At 33.6% G+C, this 19198-nt stretch overlaps 1 pseudogene; it reads right to left on the minus strand.

Annotated features, from left to right (window-relative positions):
• The window catches only part of LOC100920394, a 153117-nt pseudogene extending 141610 nt beyond the window's left edge, over positions 1-11507 (minus strand).
• Between the last annotated feature and the right edge of the window lie 7691 nt (positions 11508-19198).

Here is a 19198-nt window from a genome sequence, read left to right on the forward strand (position 1 = left end):
TAGACTAGAAAAGAGAGAACAAAAATAGCTAATGGAGAGTTCATATCTGAAATAAGCAGAGAGAAGATAAGATCACTTAATAGCCTTAATAAGTTCAAATTACTTGGCCCAGATATCTCCAAGTAGGGATATTGGAAAAAAGGGCAGAGTGATTGCTGAGCTATTTTCTGTCATCTTTATAAGAACATTAAGAAGGGGAGAATTGCCATGGTATTATGGAAAGACAGATAAAGAAATGGTAGATGGTAAAAAAATTACAAATGGTAAATGGTAGATTCACAACTGATTGAATGTCTGGGAACAAGGAGAAGACATAAATAGTCAACTTCAGAGGAATTCTTCAATATCTCTGTAATGTTTAACATTTTAATTAAGACTTTGTTTCAATAAAGGTTTAGGTGATATGTTTATCAAATTTCATATGACACAAAGCTGGATAATACATCACGCACTGAGTGAGAGAATCAGATTCAAAAAGAAGTGGACAAGTAAAAATGTAATACCCATTTGAAAATAATTAAATCTAATAGAAATGGACGTAAAAAGCAGTTTTATAAATATAACATAGATGAGACATTAAAGTAAGGTCTGAAAGTTTTAGTTGAATTCATCTTTAATATAAGTTCAAGAAATTGATTACAACCACCACAAAAAGCTAATGTGATTTTGGATATAATTTATAGAAATATGTTCAAATCTGGAAATAGCATAGACAAACTAGAGTTGTGTGTTACATATTGCTTTCCTGCGATAAAGGCTGCATTTTTAAAATTTTATTTTTTTGCAAGGCAATTGGAGTTAAGTGACTTGCCCAGGGTCACACAATTAGGAAGTGTTAAGTATCTGAGGCTATATTTGAACTCAGGTATGAAAGCTTTATGTTAAAATTTTAGGAGAAGAAAAACTGGTCTATGTATGTTCCAGAATCTCCCAAATTCAGTAGATAGTATAGCCACAAAAGGAAGAAAAGCACAAATGAACAAATACAAACAAGACATTTAAAAATACAAAAAAAAAAAAAAAAGATTTGGGTTAAGAAAAAAAGTCTAGCCTCAAGTAACTGTACAAAAATTCTCAAAGTTTAGGCAACATTTAAGAAAAAATGGAAATCTTAAAATAAAGGGGGCAAATTTAATCTCAGAGATAATACTGATATTTGGTGAGAAAAACCCCAGCATGGGAATATTGGGCTGAATGTATATATCTTATTTGAAAGAATAAGTTAAGGAAAAGAGACATGTTAGCATTTTTGTTAAAATCCTATTCTCATTTGAAGAAATTCAGGATCAAGAGATAGATGTATGATGGCAAGTATTTGACTAACTATTAAAAGGACAAACAGAAATATTTTTTTCATAGAAGTATATTATAGACCACAGAAGCAGAAAGAGGAAATGGATGAGATGTTTGGAAATAGATCACAGTCATAATAATATGTTCAGGTTGGGATAGTAGTAGTAGCAGATATGGGAATTATCTGGATGGTTGTTGTTGCAGAATTTCAGTGATTTGGAAAGTCTGGCTTCCAATTTATAAAATTTATTTAAAATATTATCTCCCTTCTTTCAATGTCTCTGAATCCTCCTCCTTCCTTCAATGTCTCATTTCAAATCTAGCCACCTCATCCACTATTATACAGAATGTCTAATCATAATCCATAACATTCTTTTCATCTTAAACCTTTTCCTTTCTCTCTCCTTCCCACTTTTGGAAGTAAAACTCTCATTTTTTTATGAAATAGAATTCCTGGTCAACCTTTGCAGTATTATTTGAACTTTAATTTATAAATCTTAAATGATGAGGAATACCTTCTTCCACCTTGTCATGTATGGACTCTCCCTTTACCAGTCTCATTCATCAACTTATCTTCTTTTTGAGGTTTATGTTATCTAAAAATATCACTATTCCAAATATTTTTATCTATTATGTATTGACCTACAAATAATTCTTCTTTATCTACATTAATATCATTGTCTGGATAACATTCTTTCTACCCTAACTTTTGGTCTCATAAAAGGGGACTGCAATAAACAATATATGTTTCAATTTCATGTTCATTAACTCTGAAATCTTTATCTGATTATAATCTTTTATCATTCTCTCTTTTCCTCTGCCTTATAATCACCAATGTTGTCCCTGATCCTCACAATGATCCATCTCTCAGCTACTTCTCAATCCATCACCATTGCACTGGTAAAATTCTCTTCCTTTCTCATGTTGACCTCGGTTCAAGGGACCAACTGGTGGCTAATCAATTCCACTCACTATAGCCCTGTACTTGCCACCTTAACTTATTGATAGTCATTCCCTCTTAAATTTGGATTTTTGTTTCTCTAAAGAAATAAGGCTATTTACTAAGAACTTTATTTTAACTCTTCTTTCTCATCTCATATATCTCATGTGCCTTTTGTCACTATTTTCTCCATTATTCATCTTACGTGAAGAAGTAATCCTTCTTACCAAGGATAACTCTTTTACATGTACCTAAAGGTTGTTTTAATAAAGGTTTGTTACTAAACTGTGAGGCTCCACAGGTCCTTGTGGATTAATGTTTATCAACCAGCTCTAAGAAAATTATATAACATTTTAACTGTAAACTATCTATATTGTTAACATTTTCTAAGTAATTTTTAAAATCTTGACAATAAAAATATATACAATATTAGTATATTACAAATTATTTCTATTATATATAGTATAATATATATTTGTATGCATGTATATCATGTATATGCAACATGTAAGTATATATGTATAGCTCAACACATTCATAAAATACCTCTAAGGAATAGGAAAACAAGATCTATTAATGCAGCCTTTTCTACTTCTATATAGACCTTATCAGAGTTTTGGGTAGTATGAGTTCATACAGATGTGCCAGAACTGATTACTAAATTTTCATTGTGAGCATTTACACTTCAAAAATAGTAAATGTTATAAATCAGAACATTTTTTTTCAATTATCTAAGCATAATTTCTTTTGAGAAAATGTTTACAATGTATTCCACAACGTTGTGGACCTTCATAGTGAGTAAGATATGAATGAAGATAGTAAAGGACTGATAAAGAGCAGTTAGAATTGTGGGAATACAATTCTAAGAGATATGAGTCATCAAATCTAATAAGAATTGAATATCAGGAAGAAGAGGGAAATTGACATAAAAGGCTGGAAAATGAAGAAAAAAGGATTCAGAAAAGATTATTATATTTGTCAAATAAGAGATCATTGGTAATTTTGGAGAGAAGTTTTAGATGTAACATAAAACTAGAAAAAAGTACAGAGAGTTAATGGAGTGAAAGACAAAAAAATTGGAGGAAATGATTGTAAATAGGCTTCTCAGGGAATTTAGTCTTGAAGAAATTCAGGATCAAGAGTATTTGAGTAACTATTAAAAGGATAAGCAGAAATATTTTTTCATAGAAGTTCACTATAGACCACATAAGTAGAAAGAGCAAATAGGTGAGATGTTTGGAAATAGATCCCAGTCATAATATTATGTTCATGATGGGATGGTAGTAGTAGCAAATATGTGAATTATGGCTGGTGGGAGATGAGAAGAAAGGGAGATGAGAGAAAATGTGATAGCTAGAAGAGATAGATGAGTCAAGTTAGGGTTTTTATTTTGAAGATGGAGAGACATGAACATTTTTATAGGTAGTTGTAAAGAAAGCAGTGAATAAGTGAGAGAATGAAGATAATAGTAATCTACTAAAGAAGATGCTATGAAATCAGATTAGTTGTCCATATAGACTGATTTGCTTTGGCAAGGAGAAGGGAATCACTTCAGATAACATAGGAGTAAAGGAAATAGTTGTAGAATGCATCTAAATAGTATGAAATGAGAGAGGGAGAAGGGGGAGCTCTTAGTAAAAGGTTTCAATTTTATGAGACAAGATTCTCTTCTGAAAGAGCATTGTAGGGAGAGGCAAGTATGGGAGGTTTGAGATGGGATAAAATGGTTTTTAAAAAGCTGCTGTTGTATGTGGTGAATCAATGAAAACATTGTAAAAGATGTAGCTTATCATGGTGAAGGAATATTTGAGATTATATAACAAAATTTTATGATTTTTCTCTGACTTTATTCAGCATGTGAAAAAGAACAAAGGTAGCTGATGATGTAAATGATCATAAAATTAATCTTGGCAAGGGCAAGAATTTCCATGAAATAAAGGGACAAGGAGTTCTTTGGAAGAATTCTGTGTAAAATTGAACTGGTTTGCCTAAAGGTCAAGAAAAAAGGAAAAGAGTATAACCCCTGTAGAGGTGATGATCTGGGAAAAGAACTGAGGGAATGAAGGATTGGAGATTATGATGAGAGTTTGGAATTGAAGAGTAGAGTTTGGAATTGAAAAGCACAGGAAAGGTGAAATGACAGGCTTTCTAGATAAGAGAAATTCAAAGTTCTTAAATATAGAAGTAAAACAATTTTGGGTGATGGCAAAATAAAGCTGTGACAATTTGTGTGTAGGTAAGGTCACATAAAATAATAGATCATGGAAAATGAGTAATTGAAGAATTAGGATGTTAATGTAGTTAAGGAAATTATCTATCAAACTATCTATCTATCTATCATCTATTTGTCTATACACAACTGTGTGTGTGTGTGTGTGTGTGTGTGTGTAACCCCATCAAGATTCTGGTGATTGCTTTCTCCTAGCGTCCAGGATAACGTCTTGATTAAGTGACAAATATACATCAGATGAATATATAATAAGGAGAGATTACAGAATAAAGGTGGTTGAGGGAAAGCCTAAAATATTATACCTCCATCTCCACTTGACAAGTGAGTTATAGAATATGAGTTGTAGTGTAACGAGGGCTAGAGAGGGTGACCAAGAAAACTTTGTTATAAAGAGGAAACAAATTTCATTGAACAGAAGAAGATGAAAAAGGAAAAGTTTTAACATGGAAGCTAGCCTATTATTCATAAAGTAGATATCTCTTGCTAAAATTAAGGCCTGGATCTCTAACACCAAATTTCTTCTTATGATCTGTGAGTCATGGAATAACAGTTTCTGAAGAATCAAGCTACATATAACCCTAGAACCTAGGTAGAAATATATATTAGTCAAGGACAAGTGATAACAAATAAGGAAAGAAGTTACACAAGAAATCACGAAATTGATGTTGCCAGAAAAAATGCAACCAGAAAAAATGTGAACCAGTTATGTATTAGAAGTGAAAAAAATAGTATATATATATATATAGATATATATATATATATATGCACACACATATATATCCCACATGCTCTATGATTTGAAATAACTTAAATAATATATAAAGTCATTTCCCAGAATATTGATGGAAACTAATTTCTGGGGTGACTTTATGGGAGGACATGAATAAGAGATGCATAAGATAGGCAGTCATAGATAAGTAGTGATTTGCATCATTGGAGGGAATACCCATGTCAGCAACATGATCCATTTGTAAAGATTTAAAGATGGAAAATATTAATGAAATGAAAAGTCTTTCCAACATGAACCCCTTTTTAACTCCTGTAAAATGATTGATTTTGCGTTTACCAGAAATTTTTTCAAAGGGGAACACACTCTAGATTACTTGGAACTTTGATTTGTATAGTTCCTGATTTAGTCAGAACAACAGGTTTGACAAAAAGGTCAAATGATGAAAAAAGACTATGAAACAAGCTATCTGTGGGTCACTACATACCCAAGTTAATTTTTATGATCCTTTTATTCTAGGTTAAGGTACTAAAGGGTAATGAGTATAAATCACGCACAAATGAAAATGACAGCAAAGAAGGGTAATGAATAAGGTTTATCAACAACTCAGTTTGGAGGATTCCCAGAAAAGATCTCAAGTGTGATAGAAGTACATGAACACCAATTACTGGATTCAAGGATGAGTGACTAGGCAACTTACTTTCAGAGTCAATCAGTGTGTAAAGAGATTGTTATAACCCCAATCCCTATTGCACTATGGAAAAAATCTCAAGATTTGTGCTTGATGCTAGTGTGTGTGTGTGTGTGTGTGTGTGTGTGTGTGTGTGTGCATGCATGTGTGGGTGCGCTTATATAAGCAAATTATTAGGTGATTGAATGAAATTTTAGAGAATGAATTTGAGAATGTTTATTGGGATATTGGAAATTGTTGAACTGCTTTATATGGTTCATAATTCACACTAATGGGAAAGTTATAATTATGTGTATGTAGATTCCAAATCTTGTTTGTAAAATCAAATGAGCTTTTATCAAGAATTGATGATACACTAGGCACTTAGTTAAATGCTGGAAATAAATATGCAAATAGAGCTTACATCCTAATGGAAGAAGGTAACACATAAAAGGAAGGTTAAAAGGAGGTTAGAGCTTTAGAGTGTTACCCATGTTAGGGCATAGCAAAGAAATTCCTGACAATCAGGAGTGCATTTTGGAGAAACATGTTTGTATCTTTATATGATTCTTAAATGGGTGTATTTGCAGGTGTGAACCACGAAGTGGTGGGTTTGTTAGAGAAAATATATCAGTATAATCTATCAGTTAGAGAATACAGGTGGTGTGATTCAGATCCAGATCCTTGCTGTAGTTAAGGACATGATTAACAATTGGTTACCTGGATAGTTAGTGAGACAATTTGTATCTCAATTCACTTGTTCACTGAACTAGGGACTAGTGTTTAATAAAATCCATTAATCTTGACCTATAGAAGTATTGGAGGAAGAGAAGACTTTTCTGTAAAGTTTTCACAGTGATTGAGAGTCCATAGAAGAGCTAATCCTTATGAGGACAGCACTACTATATTGAGTAATATCTGTTAATGGAAGACAATATTACAAATTTTGGTGATGTTACAGATTTCAGCAGAATCATCATTCAGGCTGAACATCTACTATTAACAATATTCCCCCTACACCCTCCTTCCCCCGCCTCTGGATTTTTTTTTAATTATAGACTTTCATTGGCAAAACATAAGCATGGGTAATTTTTCAACATTGACCCTTGCAGAAAATTATGTTCCAACTTTTCCCCTCCTTCCCTCCACCCCCTCCCCTAGATGGCAGGTAGTCCCATACATATTAAATATGTTAAGGTATATGTTAAATAAAATATATGTATACACATTTTTTAAGTTATCTTGCTGCACAAGAAAAATCAGATTTGGAAAGAAGGTAAAATAAGCTGGGAAGAAAAACAAAGATGCAAGCAAATAATAACAGCAAGAGTGTAAATGCTATGTTGTGCTTACACTCATATTCCAGTGTTCTTTTGCTGGGTGTAGCTGGTTTTGTTCATTACTGATCAATTGGAACTAATTTAGTTCCACTCATTGTTAAAGATAGCCACTTCCATCAGAATTGATCCTCATATAGTATTGTTGTTGAAGTGTATAATGATCTCCTGGTTCTGCTCATTTCACTCAGCATCAGTTCATCTAAGTCTCTCCAAGCCTTTCTGTATTCATCCTGGTGGTCATTTCTTAAAGAACAATAATATTCCATAAAGAACCTTTAACTGTGTTAGGTGTGTGGATCAATGCCTAATTTTTGCCATACTAATTTCCAGTTTTCCCAGCAGTTTTTGTCAAATAGTGAATTCTTATCCCAAAAGTTGGGATCTTTGGGTTTGTCAAACGTTAGATTGCTATAGCTATTGACTATTTTGTGTGAAGACCACGTATTTTAAAATCAGCCGGAGTCAGGAATTCAGGTTAGGGGAAAATCGTCAGTCTTTATTCTCAGTGAAGAAAGATTGGAGGTGGAAGAGAATGGGCAATAGCAATGTGTGTAGCTGAATCAAGAAGCTAGCTAGACCAGCAGCCACATGACCAGCAGCTAGTAGTATGGAACCAAGGTCAATCTCCCCCAGCTTTTCTTCCTGTCTCTGTCTCCACCCACCAAAATTGTCATTTCCTATACAACACATCAGGACTTGCACAGAGAGTGGGCAGGGACCATTCTTTATCCAATTATGTATATTAATAGAGTATAGCCCAATTACTATTTAGCCTCATGTACTTAGGACCTCAGTGCATCAACTCAAACCTCAGCGCATTACAATTTTGTCCTTTGAGCCTAACCTATTCAACTGATCAATTAGTCTGTTTCTTAGCCAATATGTCCACACTTAACACTGTACACCAATATAAGGTCAAAACAGGTTCATGATCTAGGCATAAAGAATGAGATTATAAATAAATTAGAAAACATAGGATAGTTTGTTTCTCAGACTTGTGGAGGAGGAAGGAATTTGTGACCAAAGAAGAACTAGAGATTATTATTGATCACAAAATAAAAAATTTTGATTATATCAAGTTAACAAGCTTTTGTACAAACAAAACGAATGCAGATAAGATTAGAAGGGAAACAATAAATTGGAAAAACATTTTTACAGTTAAAGGTACTGATAAAGGCCTCATTTCCAAAATATATAGAGAATTGACTCTAATTTATAAGAAATCAAGCCATTCTCCAATTGATAATTAGTCAGTGGATATAAACAGACAATTTTTAGATGATGAAATTAAAATTATTTCTACTCATAGAAAAAGGTGTCAATTAAGACAACTCTGAGATACTACTACAACACACCTGTCAGATTGGCAAAGATGACAGGAAAATATAATGATGAATGTTGGAGTGGATGTAGGTAAACTGGGACACTGATGCATTGTTGGTGGAGTTGTGAGTGGAGCCAACCATTTTGGAGAGCAATTTGGAACTGTACTCAAAAAGTTATCAAATTGTGCATACCCTTTGATCCAGCAGTTTATCCCAAAGAGATATTAAATAGGGGAAAGGAATCTGTATGTGCAAAAATGATTGTCACAGCCCTTTTCGCAGTGGCCAGAAACTGGAAATTGCATGGATGCCCATCAGTTGGATAATGTCTGAGTAAATTGTGGTATATGAATGTTATGGAATATTAGTGTTCTGTAAGAAATGACTTGTAGGATGAATACAGAAAGGCTTGGAGAGACTTATACCTGGTAGTTGGTCAAAGGTGATTGGCACATTATCTCCAGGTTGCCTATTTCATTGGCATTTTTTTTTTTTAAAGAGTTCACTATACTCAGAAAGCTACAACAAGTTTTGTCCAGGTTCTAAACATGTCCTTGATATAAATTTCCAATCATTAGGGATTAAAATTTCAAAAGCCAAATTCTCTAATATCATCTTTACATAAGACAATGTAGATTTATAAAGAGTGCAAGCCTTTTTCAGATATTTGATAATTTCCAGAATAAAAAGAGTGTATCTTCTTTTTTCCTGATCTGAAGTCTCAAAGTCTTCCATCACAGGATACGTTTCTATTCTCAAATCAGATTTATCCTGACCTTCTTCTTTAGCTTTAATTAGTGCCCTTTGTAATTGTGTCATAGGGAGTGCACAAAGCTGCTTCATAGGTAATGCTGATGGTTTCACTGCCCTCCCCACTCCTTTTCCTCCCTCCATTGATGAAGGCGAAATTGAGGGAGGGGGGTCAAGAGATGGGGAATACCCTAAGAGTGCCTGCTTGGGTGTAACTGAACTGTCAAAGTGAGAAGCACCACACTCTTTAAGCTTATCTGCATGGTACTTAAGATCCAACTCTCCATGCTTTTCAGCTGCTTTGTCAGTACCATCTCCCTTCTCTTCTTTCTCCTCACACTTCCTTCTCTTGCTGTTCTCCTTAGAACTTTTCCTTTCTTTTTTTTGCTTTTTTTCCTTTTTTTAGAACTTGTGAGATTCTTTAAAGCCAATTGTATTATATTATACATAAGGAATGTTCAGGAATTAAATCAGGACCCATAGCTTTATAATATTCAATTAGTTCTTTTCCCACTAGTTCCCACATATCTGGCTCTAATTTTTTTTTTTTCCTTAGCGAGCCAAGGAGACATGCATTCTAATATATTTAAGAGTCCAGTGATCTGCTTCCAAGTTACCAACAAAGCTTGCTTCTTTATTAACATAAATATGCATTCTGCATATTTCCCTTGGGGTGGAGGAGGTCCCCTTCTTAGTATTTACCCCATTTCAGCTAAAAAACAAAAGTGACTAGTTTAGCCCTTACCAATGTTTCCTGCTTCTCTATTTTTATACTCACCCTATTTCAGGTTCACAGGGGACTTCTCCACTGAGCTTACTCTTGCATCAGTCAAACTGCTTTGTGCCCTGCTTTGCAAGGCCCTAAGTTTCTAGGGCCCCATGTTTGGCCTCCAAAATGTAATATTTGGACTAGCTCTTTGAAGGACCTTGGGATCAGCCTGAGTCGTTGGTCTTAGTGGAGGAGGGAAGGAGGATTAAAGTGTAATGTCCAGGAAAGCTCTCTGGAGGGCCTTAGGAACAGCCCTGGGCCTATACTTGTACTTCCCTTTAAATCTTGTATCTTTTGGTTCTGTTTGTGCAAAACCTTTTTAATTTAATGTAATGTCCATTTTGCCTTTCATAATGTTCTCTAATTCTTGTTTGGTCATAAATTCTTTCCTTTTCCTAAGATCTGATAGGTGAATTATGTCTTGTTCTCTTAATTTGTTTATGATATCATCCATTATGGCCAAATCATGTATCCATTTTGACCTTATTCTGGTATGGGATGTGAAATGTAGGTCTATGCTGATTTTCTGCCATATTATTTCTCAGCAAATTTTGTCAAATAATGAGTTTGTATTTCAGAAGATGGAGTTTGGTGTTTTATCAAATACTAGATTTCTATAGACTTTGATTATTGTTTCATGTGTATCTAATCGATTCCATTGATCCACCACTCTATATCTTAGTCAGTACCAAATGATTCTGAGGAGTGCTAATTTATAATATAGTTTTAGGCTTGGTACTGCTAAGCCACCATCCTTTGTATTTTTTTTCATTAAATTTCTAAAGAGTGGTTGAATCAGTATATTTTAAAAATAACAGTGCATTAGTGTTTCAATTTCTCCACATCCTCTCCATCATTTGTCACTTTTATTTTCTGTCATATTAACCAATTTGATAAGTGTAGGGTGGTAGGTCAGAATTGTTTTAGTTTGCATTTCCCTAATCAGTCATGATATAGAACATTTTTATATGAGTGTAGGTAGGTTTGCTAAATTCATCTGAAAACTGTATGTTTTTATTTTTTAAACATTTATCAAGCAGAGAATGACTCTTTTTTTTTTAAATTGACTCAGACAGATTAGGGGCAGAGCCAAGATGGCAGAGAAGACACATGCAACTTTCTAAGCTTTTCTCATACCCTCACAAACAATTATTAAATTCAGCCTCAAAAATAGAGCTTGACTGATACAATTCATGAAGATTAGAAGTACAATAACTTACCAGGCAAAGATAATCTGGAAGATTGCCAGAAAAGGTTTGTCCTGAGAGGTGGGAACAGACAGTGCATTCTGCAGCACAGGCCAGGGCAGTCACAAATCTGCATGGCAGGGAGGCACAGCCTCCAATCTGTACAGTGGGGAACTCAGCCTGGGGCAATAGAACTTCCACAGTGAGACTGTGTTTCTCTGGGCAGAGACACTTCTGGTCCATGTGGCTATTCGCTGGATAACTGCTAATACCCATAGCCCCACAGCAGGCTTTGGCTTGGGATAATGACACTTTCACTGCTCAGCCTCTAGCCCCAGGGCAGTCACTAATCTCCACAGTGGGGTTCTTAACTGGGCACTCCTGCAGCTCAGCCTCGTGTTACCGAGGTCTGAGTCACTTCCAGTGGGGAACTCTTTCCCAGAGCACTTCCATACCTTGTTGCTCTTTGCAGCCTGTTGGCAGGACAGCTACTGTCCATACATCTATCCCTGTTCTGCAGAGGAAGCTAGTAACCTCCTTGCCCTGAAGGCAGACCCTACAGGCTTTTAAAAAATGAGTAAAAACATCAAAAGGACAAACTATATCTTCTATATAGAAGGAGAGTAGGTTTTCAACCCCGAGGAGACTAATAACAGACAGTCTCCAGATAAAACCGCAAAGGGGTATGTAACCTGGTTCCCATCACACAAATCTCTACTAGAAGAGAGTATTAAGAATCTTAAAAGAGAGCCAGAAGAAAAATGGGGAATGGAAAGAGAAGCTATGCAAGAAAGTAACAACTTATTGAAATGTGAATTGGAAAAGGTAAAGAACTTTCAGGAAGTCCAGGGTTATAGAATTTGTGCATTGGAAAAGGTAAAGAAATCCCAGCAAAGTAGGATATGTGAATTGGAAAAAATAAAGAACTCCCAAAAAAGCAGGATTTGTAAATTGGAATAACAAAATAACTCACAAAAAAAATGGTGAAATAGAAAAAAAATTCCATAAAGCAAAACAACTAGTTTAAAAACTCAATTGGACATAAAAAAAGAAGTAAAAAAAAAAAAAAAAAACTGATGAAGAAAATAACTCATTAAAAATCAGAACTGAACAAATAGAAATGAATGATTTATTGAGATATCAAGAATCACTCAAGCAAAACCAAAAAGAAAAAAAAAAAGAAAAATTAGGAAAAAATATTAAAAATCTGCTTGGAAAAACAACAAACCTGGAAAATAGATATAGGAGAGATAATCTGAGGATTATTGGACTTCCCAAAAATTATGATGAAAAAAAGAGCCTAGATACTATTTTACAAGAAATCATCACAGAAAACTGCCAGACGTAATAGAACCAGAAGGTAAAATAGGCATTGAAAGAATTCATTGAACACCTTCTGAAAAAGACCCTAAAATAAAAACTCCGAGGAATATTGTGGCCAAATTTCAGAACTATCAGACAAAGGAAAATATATTACATGCAGCCAGAAAAAAACAATTCAAATACCGAGGTGACACAATAAGGATCACTCAAGATCTGTCTGCCTTCACATTAAAGGATTGAAGGGCCTGGAATCTGATATTCCGAAAGGCAAAATAATTTGGAATGCAGTCAAGAATAAACTACCCCACTAAGTTGAGCATTTTCTTCCATGCAAGAAGATAGCCATTTAATGAAACAGATGAATTCCATTTGTTTCTAAGGAAAAATCCAGATCTAAACAAGAAATTTGATCTCCAACAATAGGACTCAAGAGAAGCAGAAAAACACAAAAGGAACTCTTGAGAAATATATTTCTGTTATGGATATACATAAAGAGAACATGTGGATTTTGATTTTACTGATATAACATAAAAAGGGAGGTAGAAATGGAAAGGGGATAGTATAAGAAAAAGGGGGGATAAAAAGAGGGAAACGACATCCCATGAAGAGGCAAAGGAAACCTATCATATCTGAGGGAATTTAGAAAGGGGGAGGAACATTGTGTGAATCTTACTCTCATCAGAGTTGGCTCAAAGAGGAAATAATTAACATATTTGTTTTACAAAGAATCTTCTCTCATCTCATTAAAAAGTGGGAGAGGAAAAGGAAAAAGACAAAAAAGGGGAAGGGATTCAAAGGGAGGAGGGAGGGACCTTAAAGAGGGAGAGCTGTATGATGCAAGGGGGACCAATAGGTTTAATACCAGGGAAGGGGGGAAGGAGGGCAAGAAAAAGAAAAGCATAATCTGGGGATAATAAGATGGCAGGAAATACAGAATTATTTTTAACTGTAACTGTGAATGGGATGAACTCTTCCATAAAGCAGAAGTGGATAACAGACTGTATCAAAAGTCAGAACCCTACAATATGATGTTTACAGGAAACACATTTCAAACAGGGAGATACATACAGAGTAAAGATTAAAGGCTGGAGCAGATTCTATTATGCTTCAGGTGAAGTCAAAAAAGCAGGGGTAGCGATCCTTATCTCAGATCAAGCAAAAGCAAAAATTTATCTAATTAAAAGAGATAAGGAAGGAAACTATATCTTGCTAAAGGGTAGCATAGACAATGAAGCAATATCAACACTAAACATATATGCACCAAGTGATATAGTATCTAACTTCCTAAAGGAGAAGTTAAAAGAGTTGCAAGAAGAAATAGACATCAGAACTATAATAGTTGGAGATCTCAACCTTGCACTCTCAGAAATAGATAAATCAAATCACAAAATAAATAAGAAAGAAATTAAAGAGGTAAATAGAATATTAGAAAAAATTAGACATGATAGATCTTTGGAGAAACCTGAGTGGTGACAGAAAGGAATATACTTTCTTCTCAGCAGTTCATGGAACCTATACAAAAATTGACCCTATTTTAGGACATAAAGACCTCAACATGAAATGCAGGGAGGCAGAACTAGTAAGTGCTTTCTTTTCAGATCACAATGCAATAAAAACTGCATTCAACAAAAGTTAGGTGTAAATAGATCAAAAAGTAATTGGAAACTAAATAATCTCATCTTAAAGAATGATTGGGTGAAACAGCAAATTATAGACACAATTAATAATTTCACTCAAGATAATGACAATGATGAGAAATTATACCAAAATTTGTGGGATGCAGCCAAAACAGTAATAAGGGGAAATTTTATATCTTTAGAGGCTTTCTTGAATAAAATAGAGAAAGAGAAGATCAATGAATTGGGCTTGCAACTTAAAAAGCTAGAAAAAGACCAAATTAAAATCCCTCAATCAAATACTAAATTGGAAGTGCTAAAATTAAAAGGAGAAATTAATAATATTGAAAGTAAAAAAAAACCTATTGATTTAATAAATAAAACTAAGAGTTGGTTTTATGAAAAAACCAATAAAATAGATACACCTTTGGTAAATCTGATTAGAAAAAGGAAAAGGGAAGATCAAATTGTTAGCCTTAAAAATGAAAAAATTTAACTCTCCAACAATGAGGAGGAAATTAGAGCAATAATAAGGAGCTACTTTGCCCAACTTTATGCCAATAAATTTGATAACCTAAGTGAAATGGATGACTACTTCCAAAAATATAGGCTTGCCAGATTAGGAGAGGAGGAAGTAAATTGCTTAAATAGTCCCATTTCAGAAAAAAGAAATAGAACAAACAACTCCCTAAGTAAAAATCTCCAGGACCAATGGATTTACATGTGATTTCTACCAAACTTTTAAAGAATAATTAGCCCCAATGCTATATAAACTATGTGAAAAAATAGGGAATGAAAGAGTCCTACCAAATTCCTTTTATGACACAGACATGGAACTGATACCTAAACCAGGTAGGTTGAAAACAGAGAAAGAAAATTATAGACCAATCTCCCTCATGACTATTGATGCTAAAATCTTAAATAAGATATTAGCAAAAATACTACAGAAAATCATCTCCAAGATAATATACTATGATCAAGAAGGATTTATACCAGGAATGCAGGCTGGTTCAATATTAGGAAAAGTATTAGTATAATTGATCATATCAATAACCAAATTAACAAAAACCATATGATCATCTCAATAGATGCAGAAAAAGCATTTGATAAAATCCAACATCCATTCCTATTAAAAACACTTGAGAGTATAGTAATAAATGGACTTTTCCTTAAAAGAATCAGTAGCATTTATTTAAAACCATTAGTAAGCATCATCTGTAATGGGGATAAACTGCAACCATTCCCAATAAGATCAGGAGTGAAACAAGGTTGCCCACTATCACCATTACTATTCAATATTGTATTAGAAATGCTAGCTTTGACAATAAGAATTGAGAAAGAGATTAAACAAATTAGAATAGGTAATGAGGAAACCAAATTATCACTCTTTGTTGATGTTATGATGGTATACTTAGAGAACCCCAGAGGTTCTACTAAAAAGCTATTGGAAATAATCCATACCTTTAGCAAAATGGCAGGATACACAATAAACCCACATAAGCATTCTTATATATCTTATATATCACTAACAATATCCTAACAATATCACTAACAATATATCACTAACAAAATCCAACAGTTAGAGTTATAAAGAGAAATTCCATTTAAGTAACTACTGAAAGTATACAATATTTAAGAATCTATTTTCCAAGGGAAAATCAGAAACTATATGAGCAAGACTATAAAACTTTCCACAGTTTCCACACAAATAAAGTTAGATCTAACCACGTGGAAAAATATTAAATGCTCATGGATAGGGTGAGCAAATATAATAAAGATGATAATGCTATCTAAACTAATCTATTTATCTAGCACTATACCAATCAGACTCCCAAAAAACCATTTTAATGACCTAGAAAAAATAACAACAAACTTCATATGGAAAAACAAAACATCAAGAATTTCAAGGAATTAATGAAAAAAAAAATCAAATGAAGGTGGCCTAGCTCTAGCAGATCTAAAATTACATTATGAAGCCGCAGTTACCAAAACCATTTAGTATTGGCTAAGAAATAGTAGTTGATCAGTGGAATAGGTTAGGTTCAAAGGACAAGACAGTCAACAACTTTAATAATTTAGTGTTTGCCAAACCCAATGACCCCAACTTTTGGGATAAGAACTCACTGTTGGCAAAACCTGCCGGGAAAAATTGGAAATAGTATTGCAGAAACTAGGCATTGACCTACACTTAACACCATATATCAAGATAAGGTCAAAATGGGTTCATGACCTAGGCATAAAGAATGAGATTATAAATAAATTAGAAGAACATAGGAGAGTTTACCTCTCAGAACTGTGGAAGAGGAAGGAATTTATGACCAAAAAACTAGAGATCATTATTAATCACAAAATAGAAAATTTTGATTATTTCAAATTGAAAAGTTTTTGTACAAACAAAACTAATTCAGATAAGATTAGAAGGGAAGCAATAAAATGGGAAAACATAAAGTCCTCATTTCCAAAATATATAGAGAATTGACTCTAATTTATAAGAAATCAAGCCATTCTCCAATTGATAAATGTTCAAAGGATATGAACATACAATTCTCAGACGAAGAAATTGAAACTATTTCTAGCCATATGAAAAGATGCTCCAAGCCATTATTAATCAGAGAAATGCAAATTAAAACAACTCTGAGATACCACTGCACACCTGTCAGATTGGCTAGAATGGCAGGGAAAGATAATGTGGAATGTTGGAGGGGATATGGGAAAACAGGGACACTAAAACATTGTTTGTGGAATTGTGAATACATCTAGCCATTCTGGAGAGCAATTTGGAACTGTGCTCAAAAAGTTATCAAACTGTGCATACCCTTTGATCCAGCAGTGTTTCTACCGGGCTTATATCCCAAAGAAATCTTAAAGAAGGAAAAGGGACCTGTATGTGCAGGAATGTTTGTGGCAGCCTTCTTTGTAGTGACCAGAAACTGGAAACTGAGTGGATACCCATCAATTGGAAGAATGACTGAATAAATTGTGGTATATTAATATTATGGAATATTATTGTTCGGTAAGAAATGACCAGCAGGATGATTTCAGAAAGGCCTGGAGAGACTTACATGAACTGAGGCTGAGTGAAATGAGCAGGACCAGGAGATCATTATATACTTCAACAACAATACTATATGATGATCAATTCTGATGGACGTGGCCATCTCCAGCAATGCGATGAACCAAATCAGTTCCAATAGAGGAGTAACAAATTGAACCAGCTACACCTAGTGAAAGAACTCTGGGAGATGACTATGAACCATTACATAGAATTCCCAATCCCTATATTTTTGTTCGCCTACATTTTTGATTTCCTCGCAGGCTAATAGTACACTATTTCAAAGTCTGATTCTTTTTGTACAGCAAAATAACTGTTAGGACATGTATACTTGTATTTAATTTATAATTTAACATATTTAACATGTATTGGTCAACCTGCCATCGGTGGGAGGGGGTGGAGGGAAGGAGAGGAAAAATTGGAACAAAAGGTTTGGCAATTATCAATGCTGTAAAATTACCCATGCATATAATTTTAAATAAAAAGCTATAATTAAAAAAATTTCAAAAAAAAAAATGATGGGCTTGGGGAAAACTTTCCTTCAGTCACTCTTGGCATGAGAGCTGGCTCCATATGTTGTAATTGTGTGTCAAACATGGATCTTGAAAACTGCAAATGGGTGTAATTACTTCTTGCTATACACTTCTCCTCTGCCAGGAATTTCTGGACATTTTAATATTAATATACACAATGAATTTATGATGTTAATAATTTATTTCAAGTCACTGAATCAAACAATTACATCATATTGCATGTAATTTTCAAATCTAGCTTAATTATTTTTATTAGAAACCAGAGGCTTTTTTCACTTATTTTTGTCCATTCTAGATTGTTAGGGTTGCAGCTGAATAATCAAGGAATTAAGGTATTTAGTTTCTGAGATGAAAGAATTTGAATTTGAAAATTGAGAAAAATGCCTTAAGTAAATGTATCAGAGAGCAGCTCAAATGAATTATCATCTGGAAATGATAGTGCACAAACTTTTGAATATGTTTCATCAGCATAATATTTTCAGAAATCATTTAATATACACCAATGTAAGGATTTTGACCATCATAAAAATACCAACTGCAGCAAATTAAAAATCAATAAACTTTGATCTCTGCAGAAGAAAATAAGCATCAAGAAATAAACTAAAACTATAGACTAACACACTGCTACTCTTAACCTGTACATAGATGAGAAATTACTTAAACTCAATCCAGAAATATTTTGTTTAAAATTCTTAGTCAGAAGATGGTTTTCTTAATTTGTGCAAGAATTTCATTTTTATACACTTATGGCACATTTAGAGATATAAAAATAGTCAAAAGATGGATAGGTGATATTTTTATTGACTTAAGATGATATAAAGTGTTTTTTAAAAGATAATTTAATAATCCTGTATCCTGTCCAAGAACATAGGTACAAAATCAGAGAAATGGATAAATATATCTGTATGCTTCCAGAAATAGATATAGAAGGTCTAAATATTGATTTCATTGACAAAGACAACAACCAACATCTACATAACATAGTATAACAGAAATAGGTGATTGCATATGAAATGGCAAATCTATTAAATAAAACTTATTCCTTTTAAATATATAATAAAGTTATCACGTAACTTCCCTCACTTTTTTCTTTCCTCCTCTCCCACATTAAAGATGCCTACCATTAGACACAAATAGGCATATATGTATATGTACATATATATTATGCAAAATCATCCTGTACATATTTTTATTTATCAATTCTTTTTCTGGATTCAGAGATTATCTTCTTTCATAGCTCCTTTAAATTTCATTTGGATATTTATAATAGTCAAAATGACAGTCACTCGATGAAAAAACTGAGACTTAGAAACAATAAGTTATTTATTCAAATTGCTACAATAGAGTATTTTGGTTCTCTCTAAAGCCAATATAGGACAGAGAAGAGGAGAACTAAGGGTAGGGTTAAGGAGTGAGGGAGTGGAGAGATATGAGGTTGAAGGT

The sequence above is a fragment of the Sarcophilus harrisii genome, chromosome 4, assembly GCF_902635505.1.
Source record: "Sarcophilus harrisii chromosome 4, mSarHar1.11, whole genome shotgun sequence".
NCBI lineage: Eukaryota > Metazoa > Chordata > Mammalia > Dasyuromorphia > Dasyuridae > Sarcophilus > Sarcophilus harrisii.